This window comes from Corapipo altera, unplaced genomic scaffold (genome assembly GCF_003945725.1).
Source record: "Corapipo altera isolate COAL_440 unplaced genomic scaffold, ASM394572v1 99, whole genome shotgun sequence".
Lineage (NCBI taxonomy): Eukaryota > Metazoa > Chordata > Aves > Passeriformes > Pipridae > Corapipo > Corapipo altera.
This window is the reverse complement of record NW_020884988.1, coordinates 146,926-164,684: the sequence shown is the minus strand read 5'-3', so window position 1 is coordinate 164,684 and position 17,759 is coordinate 146,926. Positions and strand designations below refer to the sequence as shown.

General features: G+C 38.4%; 1 long non-coding RNA gene across 1 annotated transcript; it reads right to left on the bottom strand.

The window, feature by feature from the left end:
* Window positions 1-12,939: 12,939 nt before the first annotated feature.
* On the bottom strand, window positions 12,940-17,099 carry LOC113958158. Its single transcript, XR_003531421.1, has 2 exons — window positions 15,698-17,099; window positions 12,940-14,832 (listed from the first exon to the last, which is right to left on the bottom strand). It is a non-coding gene; the product is annotated as an uncharacterized LOC113958158 (long non-coding RNA).
* Between the last annotated feature and the right edge of the window lie 660 nt (window positions 17,100-17,759).

Genomic DNA, 17,759 nt, shown 5'->3' with positions numbered 1-17,759 from the left:
TGCTGAAAGCACGATCCTGCTCAGCATTTAAATATGAATGTGAACACATTTGGACTTTATCTGCAGTCAGTAGAAAAAGGCATCACCAGACAGCACTAAAGATTCAGAACTTGAATAGGTTTAATTGCTTTCTGGAATCTTTGCCTTTGCTCTTCATCAACTAGATCCTTTAATTATGAGTCTCAGTTACAGTATGATAAGTTCACATTTTATATGGAATAACACCCCAACTGACCAACCAAATCTTACTTTCTTCAACATCAACTCTCTTGAAAAAGCAGGATGTGGTGACAAGCACTAATTGCAGACCTATCTTCTGATGTGGACACTCTGGAAACACAAGTACTCCTGAGTGACACAGATAAATAAACATACATTTACATTAAGCATTTCAAAGAATAAAAAAAAAAATCTGCAGGAAAACTTAATGAGGAAGGACTTCAAACAATATTTGGATTCAAGGGTTTTATCTGTTTGGCCGAAATTTCATACCAGGAACAAAAGGAGGGGTGGAGAGGTTGTTTTGTGAGCCACTAATAGCTTGACAGCTGTGTTTTACAGCCTAATAAATGAAGCTCATGAGTAGAGCTTCCAACAATTTATGATGATTTTTCTATTAACTCTGAAGAACTTTAGACAATGTTCTGATTAGTTGTTTTGTTTAAATCTTATGAATTATAAAATTTCTATTTTACACAAATACTTGAAAAAGGCATCAATTCAAGAACACAGCAAATGACTTTCTGAACTTTTAATCTGAAACCATAGTTACTGGTGTAATTTCACAGTGAATTTGGCTATATTTTGCATTCTGTGTTATCTTAAAATAGTAAACAAACTTGTACTGTTAGCCTGAGAGTTGAGGCAGTAGAACAGCATCTCCAGTTTATGCTTCTGTCAACTACAGTACAGATCTTGACCAAAAATATGTGAAAATGTTTTCCAAAATTTTTTAAGGAATCCCCTAACCTACCTTACTTTTCCTGAAAGAAGTATGACACTGCAAGAAAACAAAGGGACTCCTCTCATGATCTCACTTGAACCAAAGAAAAAGCACATATAGACCCCCAGAAAAACGTCTTCAGGTCTATACAAGCATCAGATTATTGACATATAATTGTGGTAATGAGCAGATTAAAGTTTTTCATTAGTTGTTGCTAGAGTGATTTTTATGTGGAGTTCTTTTCTTTTTTTTTTCTTTTTTTTTTTTTTTTTTTGGGGCAGCATTATTAGAATTCTAAAAGGAAACTTTCCTTCCCCCATCTTAGCAATATTAAACTGCATTCTGTAGGAAAAAAGCCCCAACCATTTATAAATAAGGTTTATTATGGAGTATGCAATATATTTTCTATAAATAGCACTTTACTTGTCAAATATCTCTCAAAATTTATTACCAAGACATTATTAATTGTTCTCAAGTCAACAGATTAAAATGTTTAAAGGGTTTAGAAACACAGAAAGAAAATGCACTCCTGCTATACATGGGCAAAGAATTTCAAGCCTCTGACCTGGCAAGAAAATCTGAAGCACAAGAACAACAATAACCTGTAAAACAAAATGACCACTGTCTTCTGTATAAATAAAACTTGTACACAGACATGAAGACAAGTGAACTACCAAGGGCTACATTGAGCTGCAGAATGATTTTACTGCCCCAAAAAGGAGCCCTGGCAGTAATCCTGTCTTTGAAATCAGACATCTCACAAGCTCCTGTGGGGCATGACTAACTGGCTAGAAGGAAGAGAAGTAATAATTTCAGGACTGCTACTAAAACCAGTCTCAGAACACATATATATTGCTTTATGTTGATGTGCAACGTGCACAAACATCATGACTTTGCCTCCTAAGACACAGCACCACAGGTGCCTGGGAAACATTCACAAAATGGCAAAAATTACACAAGAGGCAATTTTACTGCAACTCAAACATCCTTTTCTCCATGTTTTGCTACCTGTATGTAAGCCAGGCCACATGTCATTTCTGATGCAGTAAAATTCTAAAAAAAGTTGCAGCTCCACCACAGAGTAGGATTCCCAAAAGAAGAATCATTGCTGGAGAAGTTGGTGTTTATCCTCAAGGTAAGCTGACAGGCACATGCTTTTGGTGCATAATGTGACAATAAACAAAGCCTGCTCTATATATTTTCTGGCTCACAGACAAACACCATGCAATTAAAAGTCAAATTAACTTGTGCAGCAACTGCTAATAGTTTTCACATATTTGGAAAATAGAGCAGTGGTTGTCTGTTACAAATTATTTAAGGCTGACTCATTTTCAGGGATTCTAAGCACCATAGGGCTTTTAGTGACACTGCCTGGCTTTCATAAAAATAACACCAAAAAAATTTTAGGAGTAATGATAATAAACAAGCCTGACATGACCTACTGGGGCTCTTTATTACAAAACTATTTAGACAACAATATCTAGAGACAGAGGAGAGCTGTTGAGCAATAAAAAAAATAAGCACTTTGAGCCTCAGGAAGCACTTCTTTCTAGCATATCCCACCCATACCAAAATCTGGGGTTAGATAAGACTCTGAAATTCCTAACAGTATGAAGATTTTTCTTTTCTTTACATGGAACAAGTATTATGCACAGTTTAATCAACATCACCCTGTCAAAAATATTACCTGAAAGTACATTTAGACTCGTGGTATAGGTTTAAGTAATCCTGCCATGTCTTATTCTTCCCCTATAAAGCAAATATTGTGGTATTTCGTTCCTTCACAGAAATCAGCTTGTTCATAGAAAGTCTATGAAACCTCCAACGAAAAAACAGTGAATTTAATACAGTTTCTTAGCTTTTCTGATTAACACACTATACACAGCTGCTATTCTTGATTCATTTCAGTTGCAGCCTTCTACTTGGATAATACTGCATTTCTCTCACATACAGTTGAAGGTGATAAACTCTAATATTTTCCATACATTTGCAAATGTATTAGCCTATAATAAGTTTGTTAAGCTCATTCAAATTTCAAAGAATAAAAGGGACAAGAATGTACACAGCTTGATGTCTTTGAACTTAGATGTGTTCAGTAAAGAATCAGTGTATATCACCCCATCCACATCTAACATTCCTGCATCACAACATAGTTTCTTCTTCTGTGCACAAGTCTCAGTTGTTTAGTATTGTCCCTTGGTGGGCCTGAAACAGGGTAGAGTGTGATTTATTTAAAAGACAGAACTATAAATTGTTCTTTGCAGTGATTCAATCATGTCTCTGAAGGTATACAAGAGGTACAAAATGTGTGTGTGTATACAAATAAATAATTCTTTTGTTGAAAGTTGCCATAGAGACATACTACTTACTGTTGACCAGAATGGCAGCTCCTGTTCAAGCAAACAGAGCTGAGAAGACAAGAAGATAATAGACCATGAGATTTAAAAACTAAGTCACATTAATCTACCTCTTTAATAAAACTAGTTAGTTACATAGAAATTAATTTTGTGCTGAATGTTCCTGTGGGCTGTTGTAGCTCACTGACTTCAATGAAGTCACCTCATGGGTGGGTTTGCCTCTCAGTTTTATTGAGGTTCTCAATCCCTGACAAAGCTTATCTACCAGTGTGGAGCTGAACAGGAGGACTGGGTCAATATTTCCTAACTGAAACTGTGGTAAGAACTCTCCTGGCCTAAATAGGGCCTCAGAATATGTCCCCAAAAACTTCATTGTCAGTGCTTCTAAAAAAAAAAGTGTCCTGACATTTTAAATATCCCTTGCAATTCAGCAGATAATTTTGTATATATACACATACACACACACACAGAAAGCCTTTTAGAAGTTTTAACTCCCATCTTCCAATTCTTCACTATGCCTTCTCTGCCAGCTCTGATGGTCACCTACCCAACAGTTTACACATATGGTTATTCTCATATCTTATCAGTGCTTTCTCCTGGTGGATTATTCAAAAACTCTCCTCTGCCCAGAATTTTTGACATCCTGAATAAGCTAGAAACAGAGCATCTTCAGAAAGATAAGACTATACCAAGATCATTCTATTCAAAGCTAAACCTGACCCCTCTAATAATGCAAGCAAGATGCAAAAGCTTAAAGCACCAGGAAGCCATTTTACCATCACCTCAAAAGTTTAATGTGGTTTGATTCAAACCAGTTAAGGTCCTCTTATTTAAGGAGGGGATGCACTGACATCCAAGTCAAGACATCAGTCAAACAGGAAAGCTTCCAGTCTAGTCTATTTTAAAAGTATTAGAGCAAAATGTACATTTGAGCCAAAGCAGAAACAGTAGATATTCCTGCAGGGCTCTGGATAAAATGATTACTCAAAAAACATGTGACTTCAAAGTAAAGCTCTACTTACTACCAGACAAGTCACAGCTTCACTGCTTGTTCACTCAACTAGTAAGATCCTTTTATAAAACGAGGGAAGGACACAGGACTTACATACAGGTGAGGAAACAATAGACACAACAGATTAAATGGGATAGGGAACTAAACTAGCAGCCATTATCCACCTCCTCTAACTTTTTTCCTCCAATGTTAGAAAGATCCACACCAGCTGAGCCTGGAAAACCTGGAAATCAAAGGCTGGATTGCTAAGAATTCTATCTTTCCTATTCTTCTCTATACATCTATTCACTACCAGGGCAAACAGTGTTAAGACAACCTATCTGCAGACACCTGTCTGCACACTTTGCAGAAGATAGTTGGGAGAGGACATCAGCAAGCAAGGAAATCTTTACAGATTTCAGAGACACTGCTACACGTATTTTTCCCCCAACCTCAACATTTTGAAGTCTCCACAACTAAAACACATATTTTATATATCAGACAAATTCTCATAAGTTTTTGTTAGCAGGAAAAGAACTTACAGCACCAGTCACACAAATACAATATTTAGTTTTAACTTTCAACACTATATCCGTAAAGGCAGGCAAAATCTAATCAAGTGGTATCCTAACACATGACATTTTAAATGGATATCCTTAAAATATTTTGTGTGGGTTTTTTTTATTTTAGAAAGCCTTATTTGTTCTTAAATCCTAATTTTAATAGGGAGATAAGCATTTTTGCACCAAAGGAATATGATGGCTATAAAAACGCACATAAAACTAAGCAAAAGCCCTGCTATATCAGGCTAATTTTTTTCAAACTGAAGTCAAAAGAACAAATAACACAAGAAGATATGTATTTAAACAAGACAAAAGTGTGCTCAGAAATGAAAACTCTTTTTCAACATTCAGTCCCCTCATACTAAACTTTCCTCACTTTTAGGAGTCACTGTAAGCACAGCTTTGGCTCTAGAGGGTTTGGTCTAGATCAGGCTTTTTGAAAATACAAGTAAGAAGGATCCATTACAGCTGCTGTATTTATGTCTTTCTGGCTGGGGGAATAGGCTGACTCCCCCTTTTCCCTGTCATCAGTAGGTCGTGTAGGTGTTAATGTCATCAGAAACTTTGCTTCAAGGGGTTTTTTTCCGCTCCTTCTAGATTTTATAACCAAAGACAAAAAAGGAAATTTGCCTGTGTGATCCACTCTAGCAGTAGCAATAATCTTTCAGCATTAACTCCTTACTGAAAACTGTGTCACATCTAAGAGATTACCATAAAAGGACACCATTTTAGCCCCTGTGCATTACTGAGAAGTCATTGCACTATTTGCAGGATCCTGCAAGAAGATAATAGCTCATTAAAAGCAAGAAAGCTGGAGAGCAACCTTATCTACCAATTCCAAAAGTCATCATGGGGCATATGAGGTCAGTTTATACCCTCATGTCCCGTGTCTCACAGCATTAATCTTTCCATGACAGAGACTGAAGCTGCTGGGAAAACCTGCAGGCACCACAGCGTCTCCAGCAGCATTTCAAGGCCACTGACACAGCACAATTAATCTGCATGTGCTGTGTGTGTGTTCCATACAAGTTATTCAACTCCATCTCTGTCTGTTCCCCTCATAACCACGGGGCACTCACACCTACAGGGCAGCACAGCTGCATTTCCCAGCGATTTGGAAATGGGATCATCATGGGAGAAGCAGTATGAACAGACTCAGTTACAGCTTTTTCTTTGAGAAATGGGTCTGAATGACCTTCCTCTCATGACATTGCACACACAGGGACTGCTCCCTGCGGGCTGTGCAGAAGGCAAAGCTATGAGCTCTTCTTTGAGAAAGAGGCAGACTAATTGGATTTGCCAGAAAGACACACAGAAGTTACACAGCTTTCACTTCAGGGATGCTGTGGCCAGTCACATACGATTTCAAACAGAACTAGAATTATGACATGGCACGAGAATGTATCTACAGGCTTTTAAGATTATTTCAGAGCCAGAGGCTATAGTGTTTGTTGTTGCGTGGAAGGGGAGGGAAGATGCAAACCCAGCTTCCCTTCTCTTCCAAAGAAATTAGAGGATAGATGTCAAGATTCATTTCTGATGCCTTCCATTGATTCCTCTCAGAGAGGTGGCTCACCTTCAGTGTTTATTTTACCCTGCACATCCAGATGACCATCTGCTGTTCTCATCTAACACTCACACAGATATTCCCCACAGTCTTCTGAGGAAACTGGGACACTGGTGCCTCACTTCAGTTCTCACCTCATTTTCTTCAGTCTTTTCAAGATGTGTGCATGAATACCAGCTATTTGCCTACTGCTATACTAATTTTGTTTTCCCATTCAGACCTCTCCATTGCGTTTTCCTTCTCATCTACCACATTCTACCTCACATAGACAATTCTGTTTTGTCAATCTCTTTTAGCACACTTGAATATTCCAGGACTTTTTATCACAGCTTCATAGATTCCCTGTGTTCCCTCTGTCTCTAGACAGCAATTCTGGCAAGGGAGTACTTTCCCAATGAGATCATTTAGCAGGACCTATAGGACATACCTAGTTTTGATCCCAGTTACATCCACAGCAAGCTTCATATCGTTGAACACAGGCTTTTGGTCACCAAGGGAAGACATTTCATATTGAACTTTGTACAGCAGGGAGTTGCAAATCTTTTTGTATAGTTAGTACTGGGAACCAGCTACATGCCCATTTGTAATAGTACAGCTTCCTATCCCAACAATAGCGAAGAAATTATGCCAAGCCAAAGATTTTAAACTCTTATCTTGTAACTTAGCAGACAAAACCAAGAAGTCTTCAAAACACAGATATACATCTGTGGATCAAAGTTTGGTAAATGCTGCTTTAAAAATATTCTCACAGATGAGTCAGAGATAATAGCCTTTCATGTGGTGTCTCTTAACTCATAAAAGATTATTTGAAGCACTATGCCCATAAATGTGCACATATGTCTTATTAATGCCAACTGAAAGCATACTTGTGGAATACAGAACAGATACTTGAATCTTTAATCTTGAACCAAAATTAAAAATAATATATTTAATAAACTCATTAAAAAGAAAATCTTAATGCACTTGCTTTAGCATAACAGGAAAGATAGAAAGAAAATACCAAAGTAGGTTTTGGTAAAGTCTCTCATTGTAGATAACAGCTCTCTCTGTCAGGATAAGATCACAGTAAAGTAAGCCAAACCATTGCTTGCCCTTTTCATATACACATGACTGCAGTTGATATTTTGCAGGGGAAAAATCCTCAGAAATTATTAATTTTATTAAACATTCTGCCATAGACCCTGCATTTGGGTTCAGTAGAATGTTTGGCCCTGATGACAGAACAGAAAAGAAACAAAGAACTCCAAACAAATGGATGGTGTTGCTCAGACTAAGCCAGTCTTCAGAAGTACATTTCTTCCATTTTCCTTAGCAGCTGCTCTGTGTGGAAGTGGCAGAAGTGAGGAGACTGAATGAGTCTTCCATGGCACTGAATAAATTTAGGTTTCCTGGAATCAAGGTTAGACATTTTGGGTTACAAGTGTTTTTTTGGGTCTGAGTAAGAAAGCAAACAGTTGGCCTTCAATGTTTCCTTCCATTTGCTAACAGCATCTAAGTAGTAAAATTAAAACATCATGTTTATTTCCATCATTCACACACCTTTTAATTCAAGGTGTTGGTGCAATATTTAAGATATGCAACAAACTGATATGCCATGAAATAGAAACCATTATAAATTCTTCAGTTCATGGAGTTAGATGTGGCTGACACAGGCCCCTTATTGAATAGTGTTCATCTCAAAGGGTAAAGAACATCATCTTAGATTTCATGGGGGATTTCCTTCTGAAGACTGAAATATTTTAAGATCCAGTATAAACCCATCAGTTGAGCACAGTTGAAGGATCTTACTCATCTCTGTAGGAAGCCAGAAAATTCCCACCACATATTCTATTTAAAGGAAGAAAATGAGTTAGTTTGGCAGTGTCTCAGTCAGGACTCCCAATGCCTTAGCAGGCTCTGAATAAACTCTAAATTATAACAAAAGAAATACAATCTCCAGAACACGTGTTTTTTGGGTTTGGGGTTTTTTTTTGTTTGGTTGGTTTTAAAAAAAGCCCATTTAAGAAAAAACACAAACATTTTGGAAGTTATGAGAGGAATCTAATTGTTTTCTTAGACTTGTTCTACACCAATGAACTTTAATAGGTATTTTTAAAATAGAGACAGAATTGCCATTACCAGCTTTTATCAAGCTCCAACGATAAATTTTTGGATTAAAAAACTGTCATGAAATCCATTCAACACTATGGCATGGGGTCACAAAGTACTTTTATAAATAGCAGTAATAGCTTATGCTGCTTCTTTTATGAAGAAAGCCAAGAATAGCAACAACCAAAATATACTATGCATTCACAGAAATTCCTTATTCTACAGAAAAAGCTGCAACCAATTGAAGTTTCATGGACAATAAGCATCCTTTGGCAAGCCATGGTGTGCAGTTTTCTTCAGCCAAAAGGCTTTCACAAGTACTTCACTTCCTCATATGAAACTGGGGATGGAGATTCCTTTTACTATGCATATGGTATAGGCATGAAACCTTGTGGAACGGGTCCTTACACCAGACATTTTCCTTTGTTGAGCTAAAATGAGCACTCAGGTGCCAATAAAATACTGCAGAAATTCTATTAGAAGTATAAGCAAAATGAGTATATGAGCTGGAAGTGAGAATGGCACCAAATGAATTATTTGATTTTTTTAGTGTCTTCCTAACAGAAGTGTTAATTCAGTGTCATTTACATTAAAAATTATAATGCAAAAACTTTTCAGTATAAGCCCTTTATTAGTGGTCATAAGACACTGAATAGCTGAGCACAGATTAAATTCTCAATAGTGAAACTACAACTGTCGTCTTCTAAATAGTTTGAGAAGCCTCTGCAGTCTCTACAAATGTCACAAAAATTAATTTCTTCCTAAAACTGATTTCAAAATGCTTTTTGGAAAAAAAGGGACTACTACTTAACTTCTTAAACCATGAAAACCAAGGCACAGAGAGGGAAGGACTTCGCAAAAGGCAGCCAGCCAGCCAAATTCAGGAAGGAATGAGATCTCCCAAGGCTCAGCCTACTACTTTTGACCATTAAACAAAGGTTTTCATCCACATCATATTTTCATAGAAAAAAAATTAAAAAAATAAAAGAAATAATTACCCCTTGCTCAGTTTTTCTTCCCACCCAGAGCAAATGCAAATGCAAGCATAGGAAATAAGTGTCCACCTTTGGCTGACCTTATTTCACAGACTGTAACCATCAAAATTAAGAGCTCTGCTCCCCCAACAGCTGTCGTCCCAAAAGAGGATGCCACTTTTCAAAGATGACCAGATTGCTCATAATTTGCTAAAAGAATTTAAGTGAGGCATTTAAAACAAATAAAAGCTCAAATGGTCACTATTAAAATGTCAGAACTCCTCTGGTAAACACTGAAACTGTTGACATTTTAAATGTCAACTATTTCATATTTCTGCACTATAGCAGAAGCCCTTTATCATTTAAAAGGCACTGTCCATTTTTTTAAACTTCTTATTTGTGGAATTTCTTTTTAATTTTCATCAGTTCATTCCAGACAACATTATGTCCAATTTAATTCCAGCATGTATGTCCCAAACATAGATTACTTCATTTTGCCTTTTATGGCAGCCAGAACAAATCAAGGCTAAGCCTTCTTGGTACCTTTTCTTACAGTGTCATCACTTTTTCTTTCTGTCTAGAACACATCATTGCTAATGTGCAGAATTCTCACTGTAAATGACAAATGCCAAGCTGGTAGTAGTCTCACCATCAACTCCTGGTGTAGTGATGTTTCCAAAAGGATTCATTCCAGACTCAGCCTGTTTTCCCTGAGATCATTTTAATGGGAGAGACAAGGCAATGCTGACTATGCTTGAAAACTGCACTACTCTAAAGAAAGTGATTTGGAAAATACCAACACAGAGCTCTTGGGAATAGTACACAAATTAATTCTTATGGTCCCAGAGGCTCCAATGCTGAGAACTGTTCTGCACAAGCAGCTTTCCTTGTATACATTCCATGGAATAGAAGGGAGATCACAGTTCTCCAAGGAGAAGACTGTTCAAACCAAGCCACAGTAGCTTTACTATACTACTTAAAATAAAGGCTCTGGAATGAATAGGGCTGGTAAAGAAGCTTCTTATCTCTGTGTCCCTGTTTACAGTCTTCATAGCCCACATTTTCAAGTGCCTTAGAATACACTGAAAAGTGTGTCAGTGACTACAGTTGGTCACTGCTAAAAAGAAATCAGATTGTTTCCTTTGATTTTAACTGTCATCTCTGTAATCTTCCAAATATGGAGTTTATATTTTAAATTATTTAAACAGCCTGAAGTTTGGATTTCTTAAGAACTCTGCTACTGCAACAGGAAAAACCGTAGTGGCTTCATTACAGCTGACTTGGTGTTTCTGTTATCAGCCTTCTTTCATTGAGGATGCTTTATCAGAATATAAATATTTCCATGGAGATGAACATGAAGTGCTCAACTTCAGTATACCACCACCTGGCTTTTACCTGCAGAAGCAGGAAAAGTGACTGTTGGCTGCTTTCCAAATTCAAGATACTGCCTAGCTGTAGGAAACTGAGGATTTATTGGTTCATTGATACGTTAAGGCCTTACCAAAAGTAGAACTCCTATTCCATCCTTGATTTTTGAGGCCCAGAGTCCACATTAACACGTGGGCTATTGTGAATGAGTACAAAACAGATTAGTATATCTTCATCACCATGAATAAAACCCTCCAGTTTTAGCAATCCAGTGTACATTTCACGTACACAGCCTGTGAATCCTGTTATTTTCCGTGGCACGTGCTCATTTCCAGTGTTTTTTAAATCATGCTGGATTGTATTCAAACTCTGGAAAGCCAGAAATAGACCTGTTCTGCTCCAGCAGACAGAATTCCAAAGATCACACAGTGGTTTGGATTGGAGGGGACCTTTAAAGCTCATCTAGTTCCAAGCCCCCTGCAATGAACAGGAACACCTTCAACTAGATCAGGTTGTTCAGAGCCCCGTCCAACCGGACCTTAAATTTTTCCAGCTACAACCTCTTTGAACAATCTGTTAAGACCCCTTCATGCAAATCAGGAGGCACTTAATACTTCTCCCCTGTGACAAGTAGCAATGGTTAATTCCCAAAGAGCTTTCTCTAGGAAGGCAACACAAGTATAGATCTTATACCTTCTGTTAAATCTCTAAGGAATTATCATTGAACCTCTTTGAGGTCAATCTGTACCCATTACAGAGAAATGCACAGACAGATGCAGGATTCTGGGACTATTTTGCACATTCTTGTAGCCAAAATTTGAGCTTTACTTAACTAGCAGAATCTCTTTAATAACTTTTGGTTGAAGTCAGGCAAGGGAACAGTTTGCACGTCTTCATTTTTTAGGGAGCCACACTGCCCGTGTGCAACAGGATCAACCATCTCAACAGCCACCACCTCTGCTCATCACGAAATGCTGCAGTTCCAAATGAAATACAACACAAATCTCAAAAGGAGACCAAACATGCACAGTCTGGCCACCATTTGTTACTGGATATGAGAAGGTCTAAAACAAGTAAAAGGTTATATTCTCAAGCTTACAGTGCTGGACAGGCACCAGAGCTGGGAAATACTTTCAGATTTCAGATCACCATCTCCCCCCTGGTCTTCAAATGGCTATAAAAGGAGAGATTTCCAGTAGGCCAGTTTCCACATAGGAGCTTCCATTGTGAGAGGACAGATTTTCAAGAGATGTTAAACATGACTAGATGCTGGCTCAAAATCTCTGGTGGTTGATCTGCATGCATAAAATTAAGTATCATCTCCCTGCCAGGTCTGGTCTGGCATAATGCTGAATGTTGTAAACTTCAGATGTTCTCATTACGCATTTGTAGCTTTGTATAGCACAATGGAACTAAGATTTATTAGGGCTTTTAGCCCTAATAATACACAGAAAACTAAGAAAGATTCCAAATAAACTCTCTTTCCCCCTTTCAAGTGGCTCTTTTACTTCACTTACTGACAATACAACCCCAGGAGAGAGGTAACAGACAAAGGAGAACAAACACAAAAATATTTGCCTTACTCTTTCAAAGCAGTAACCAATGTCCCACTGTTTTCATAATCTTTGCTATGTCAAAGGCCACTTATGTTTAACTAATTAAAAATAAAGCCAAGAAAGAACAAACCAGCAGGGTAAAAGAAAATGAGAAAAATAAAATAGACTTGGGAAGTACAAACAAAATGGAGTAAATGTGAAAAAGGAAAGGGCTAACCTGACTCAACAGTAGAACTCCCAGGTGGTCTAGAAAGACATTTTTGGATATAAACGTATGAGTGAAATCACATTAGACAAATATTACCCTTGACATTTTTCACTCATCATTTTACACCTTTTCCTGGAATTTTCAGAGCAGTTACACTTCAGTCTGCAGCCAAAGTCTGCAATCAAAGTCTATCAGCAATTTGAAAAAAACATTTGAATTTTGCTAGTAGTGAAATATACTCCTGGTGAGAGTAACTAATTGCCCGACCCATAAAATAATTTTAATCTTTTATTTTTTACTTTTTCTTACTTTAGGTTTTTTTTATTTTATTTATATTTTTATTGTATTTTATTTTTGAATTCTTCATTACCTGAGATGCTAAGGTTCTTAACTTATACTAAAATACAAAACTGACCACTGAAAGTATTACTATTATAAACAACAAAATCAACACATTCAAAACTTGAGTTGCTGAGGGAGATTTTCTCATGAAAACATCCCATCAATAGTTCTTTCTGTCTTCTTTAACTCATTCAAGTATGTGGTCAATCTTTTCTACATCATGCTGGACCATAATTAGAGTCTTTCGTCCATTTTCTTGGATTTGCTTCCATAGTTGCTGCAGGTCTCCATGATGCAATAAATCTCCAAGCAAGGCATAGTCCATTCCAATGAGGGCAGGCTGGACCTCTAAAATAACACACAGACACATCGTAACAAGGAGTATGAAAAAACTGGAGCTGCATAATGAAAATCACACCCTTCAATGTTAACAAAATTGCAAACACAGAAATTGGAATGATTACTGGTCATTAAAGAATGTTTATCTACATGCAACAGGCTGCGTGGGGTCCTCAAGCAAGCACAGCCTTTACCTTATGTAAACAATCACAGTTCTGGGATTTTCAAATGGGTGCATCTCAAAATGACAAATGCTTTGTTCAGTATCTAGACAGATGTCCTGAGCTTTCATAGCATTGCTCTCACAGGTAAATCCTTGTTGTTCTTGTACAATGCATGCCTCTGCATCAATTGTTTGCCACTTATCTCCTTTTCTCAGGGTCCAAACAATGTCTCAAGGGTTCCAGTACAGTTCTGTCGTGACTTGCCCTTAAGGTGATAATTGGGTAGATCCTATTAATTTCAGCTTTTTGTACAGTTAGTACAAAGGCTGTAGCAACACCAGTAGTAGGATCAGGAGGTCAAATTAACTCATTACTACCACAATTGCAATTCTTATTCAAATTGTGTCACATTTTGCCAAATAACTGCACAAATTTCAGTTGATAAGATGCCACCTTCACCCTCCCTAATGATTGCCACTATCACTGTTTGTATCCAAGCTTGAGCCTGAATACAACTCAGAGCCAAACAAACATTGGTCTGAGCTGTCCCAGGAGCTTTTGCAATTAACAGATGATATTTTCATTAGTTTCTTCCCATGGGAGTAATGCTTCTAACGTGAGTTGTTGACTAGGTCCTAGAGCTGAAAGGGAAGATTTTAGGGGACTTTGCAGTTGATTCAAATTGCTGGTCACTCTTTCCAATCTATTTATTAATATTTCAGAATCCATGCTGTTCAAAATCCCTAATCCTGATCCTAATGCCCCAACTATATATCTTCTAGTCCAATTCTTGAAGGTGAATGTACATTTGTGCAGCCACGCTGTCCATCCTGCATGTGAAGTTTTAAGAAAAGGTGAACAGGATGGACCCCCAAGAACCAAAGAATCTCTCACAAAAATTTGGGGTTGCAGTTTTTAGTTTTCTTGTAGGGGTGGATTAAGTATTTTACATTCTACTCATACTTCCTTTCCAACAACTTCAGCCAAAATGCTTGCACCATAGTGTGGATTCTGCCAACCTTTTAAGATCATTGTGTCTCTTTGTAAGACCACAGTAGAGGTATTATATGTAGCCATTTGTTGATGATCATCTATATATATGGTCTCTAGACCAGAGAACCCACAACATGCTTGAGACCATGGCCAGTCTGAGGCAAAACTCTCAGTCAGAGTTATTATACTTATCAAAGATCAATGCTGGGAAAACTTGATGGTAGCGGGTCTGCCTGGTTCTGATGTCCAAGCCTTCTCAGGTGCTTTCTTCCCTCGTGAATGGTGAATCCATGCTCTTTGATCTTGATGGCAGTGAAGGTTGTCAGCAGCACCTGGTAGGGTCTGTTCCACTTCCCCTCCAGAGGCTGACCTGAAAAAGCTCTAACATACACTCAATCTCCAGGCTTAAAACAATGAGCTGCACGGTCTACTCCTCTAGCTCTAGTCCCAAAAACACTTTATTATTTCATTCAACTGTTTCCCTAGAGCTACTACATATTGCCTCAAACATTTTTTTCCTAATTAACTCATGTCTTCTTCCTTGCACTGGATTTGATAAGGCCTTCCACATAATATTTCAAACAGGCTTAGGCCTTCCTTAATTGTGGTTCAATTCTGATCCTAAGTAGGGCAAGTGGTAATGCCTGATCTGACCCCAGATTAGCCTCTTGACCAATCTTTGCCAACTGCTCTTTGATCAAATGATTCATCTTTTCCACCTGCCCACTGTCCTGGGGATGGTAGGGACTATGCAATGCAAGTGCCAATCTATCCCCAGAGCTTTACTAACTTGTTGTACCACTTACAAGGGTGAATTTGGGCTTTATTGTATTGTCCCCCCAGCCCCAAGTCTGAAGGTGCTTGCAAATAGTCAGATTACACTGCCACTCACACCCTCGGCTTTAGTCTGCCCTGATGAGTCCCAGACAACCTTCCCATTGGCACTGAGTAATTATAACTGGCTGGCACCTTCTACAAAGGGAATCAAGGGACAGGATAGCAATACACCCAGACAGAAATTACGATACACGCAATACCAAGTCCAAAACCAAGTCTGTAAGCTGACAAAAATATCAATCCTGAATCAGGAGACCCCATGACAGACAGAACCATATATAAAGTGCCCGATGTGTATCTATAAGGCACTGGCAGCCCAATACACTTCATCCACCACTTTATATGCACTTATGGGCAATAACCCAGAGCCTGGTCTTTTAACCATGCCAGAAAAGGAATGTTCTTACCTGTGGCCAGGACCTTGTCTTCTCCTGAAATGATCCCGTGGCCGAGGGAGGTTTTGCCGGAGGAATCTCCAGGGGTGCCCTGAAAGCGTCTGTCTCACCAAGGGGTCTCACAGCGAACAGCGGGATCTGAGTCACAGCACCAACCGAAACAAAGACACGGTGTCGTCTGGATGAAACGTTCCTTTAATTCGTCGTGACGGGAGCACGGGGAATCATTAACCACACATCCTCTCTGAAGTACAGTTTCTTCGGCTATTTATACATGGTATCATCCAAAGTTGCTTCCCGGAAAACTATCCACCTCATTACAGCATGATCCTATACTCAAATCTCACCTGACTGCTCTTTCGTGGAGCACGTCTGCCATCTAGTGTCTCTTTCGTGGCAGGAATTTGGGGCTGTGGACGATCTCATCTGATTCTCTTTATCCACTACAAGACACATCTATCACTAGTTAAAAGATAACCTCATGTTATTTTCTACTTCAACAATCCTTTAGTTGAATTGAATTCCTAGCAAAACAACTTCTACTGATAGTGCCTTTTCAAGTATATGATTCATTTGGTTAATGTCCTTCAGGTGGACTATTCAGCTGTTTTCAATTATCTCAGTTTCCTTTGTCTTTATTTTATGATACTAAACTGATTATAGGTTTAAGAGAAAAAGAGCCAAAATGGCAAAGTTCAGGAAAACATGCATTTTTGTTGATTAAGGTACAGCTCCTCTTCGAAGGTCAGAGACCAACTAAATTCCTAAGCTAACTGAGGCAGAGATGTTGTTCCTCCTTTGACTCACTTAAGAGTTGGACTCAATGATTCCTGTAGGTCCCTTCCCATATTCCGTGAAATCATGTGGTATTTAACAAAATTATTTATTAAGAACAAGCCAAAAAACCCTGTTCTGATCTGCTTAGATGAGGAGGGGAACCAGGTTCTAAAACTTTCCCCTAAGCGAGATTAAGGCACAAACGAGGCCAGATGCTGGATTCCAAAAAGGATAACTCAACTTTATTTTGTTACACAAAAGAGCAGAGAGAAAGAAGGGAGACAGAAAATCAGGAAAAGCTGAGGGTGACTGTTAAAAGCACAGGACAGGAGTTTACAACCACCACAAAGTGCCACTGGCATGCTGCCTTAAACACCCTCCCTGTGGCAGACCCTGAGTGCCCACTGACCAGTTCACCAGTACCCAAGCAAAGTTTGCCTGGGACCAGGATGGGCCTGAGTGTCCATTGGCTGGTGCCCCAGTATCCAAGCAAGATCTGCCTGGCACACCTTATTTGGGAGAGTGAGTCCCTGCTGTGTTCTTGATTGTAACGCTTCTTATCCAAGGACCTTCCTTTTTGCTAAGAATGGCTCAGCTACCTGGTCACCTGCTAAGTACCCCCTGGAGCTTTTGCAAGCAGTTCTTGTTTTATTATTATTTTTATTTATTCCTTCTCCTCTACTTCTAATGTGGAGTTTTAGCTGGGATGAAGATAGACAAACAGTGGATTAGAGAATGGATTAGGGAGTGCTCCAGGACAGACATCTAGTGTATACACACACGAAAAAGCCCTTCTGAGGTAAACATGATATCCTAGGACCTAACAACATATAGGAACAAAAGAGTTAATTGATGTTAGTAAGTAAGAGAGGGCTGCAATAACCAAATTGAGTGTTTATTACAGAACAATTTATTAGTCCTAACAGAGTAAAGATGCTTCCCTTACATATTCTCTTCCATTAAGTATTGTTTCAAAATCTATACTGATTCCCTAAGTTTAGAACTATGCACCATTCAGTGAGAAATACAACTCCATGCCTTCATCAGCTAGAGGTGCTTTTTAGTCCAGCTTCACATAATCACAGTCCATCTCACCCAGTCAGGGAGGACATTCTTATCAGATGTATTCCTGTTGGGCTCAAATCTCCACTACTTTATTTAAAAATAATTTTTTTCAGCATTCACAAATTCAGGTGAGCTAAATAAGCTATCAAAGGTCAGTCTTACCTGGAAAGAGGGTTCAGTTTGCCATTTAAACCAGAGGCCAGTAAAACCAATGATTTGGTTTTGGAAATCT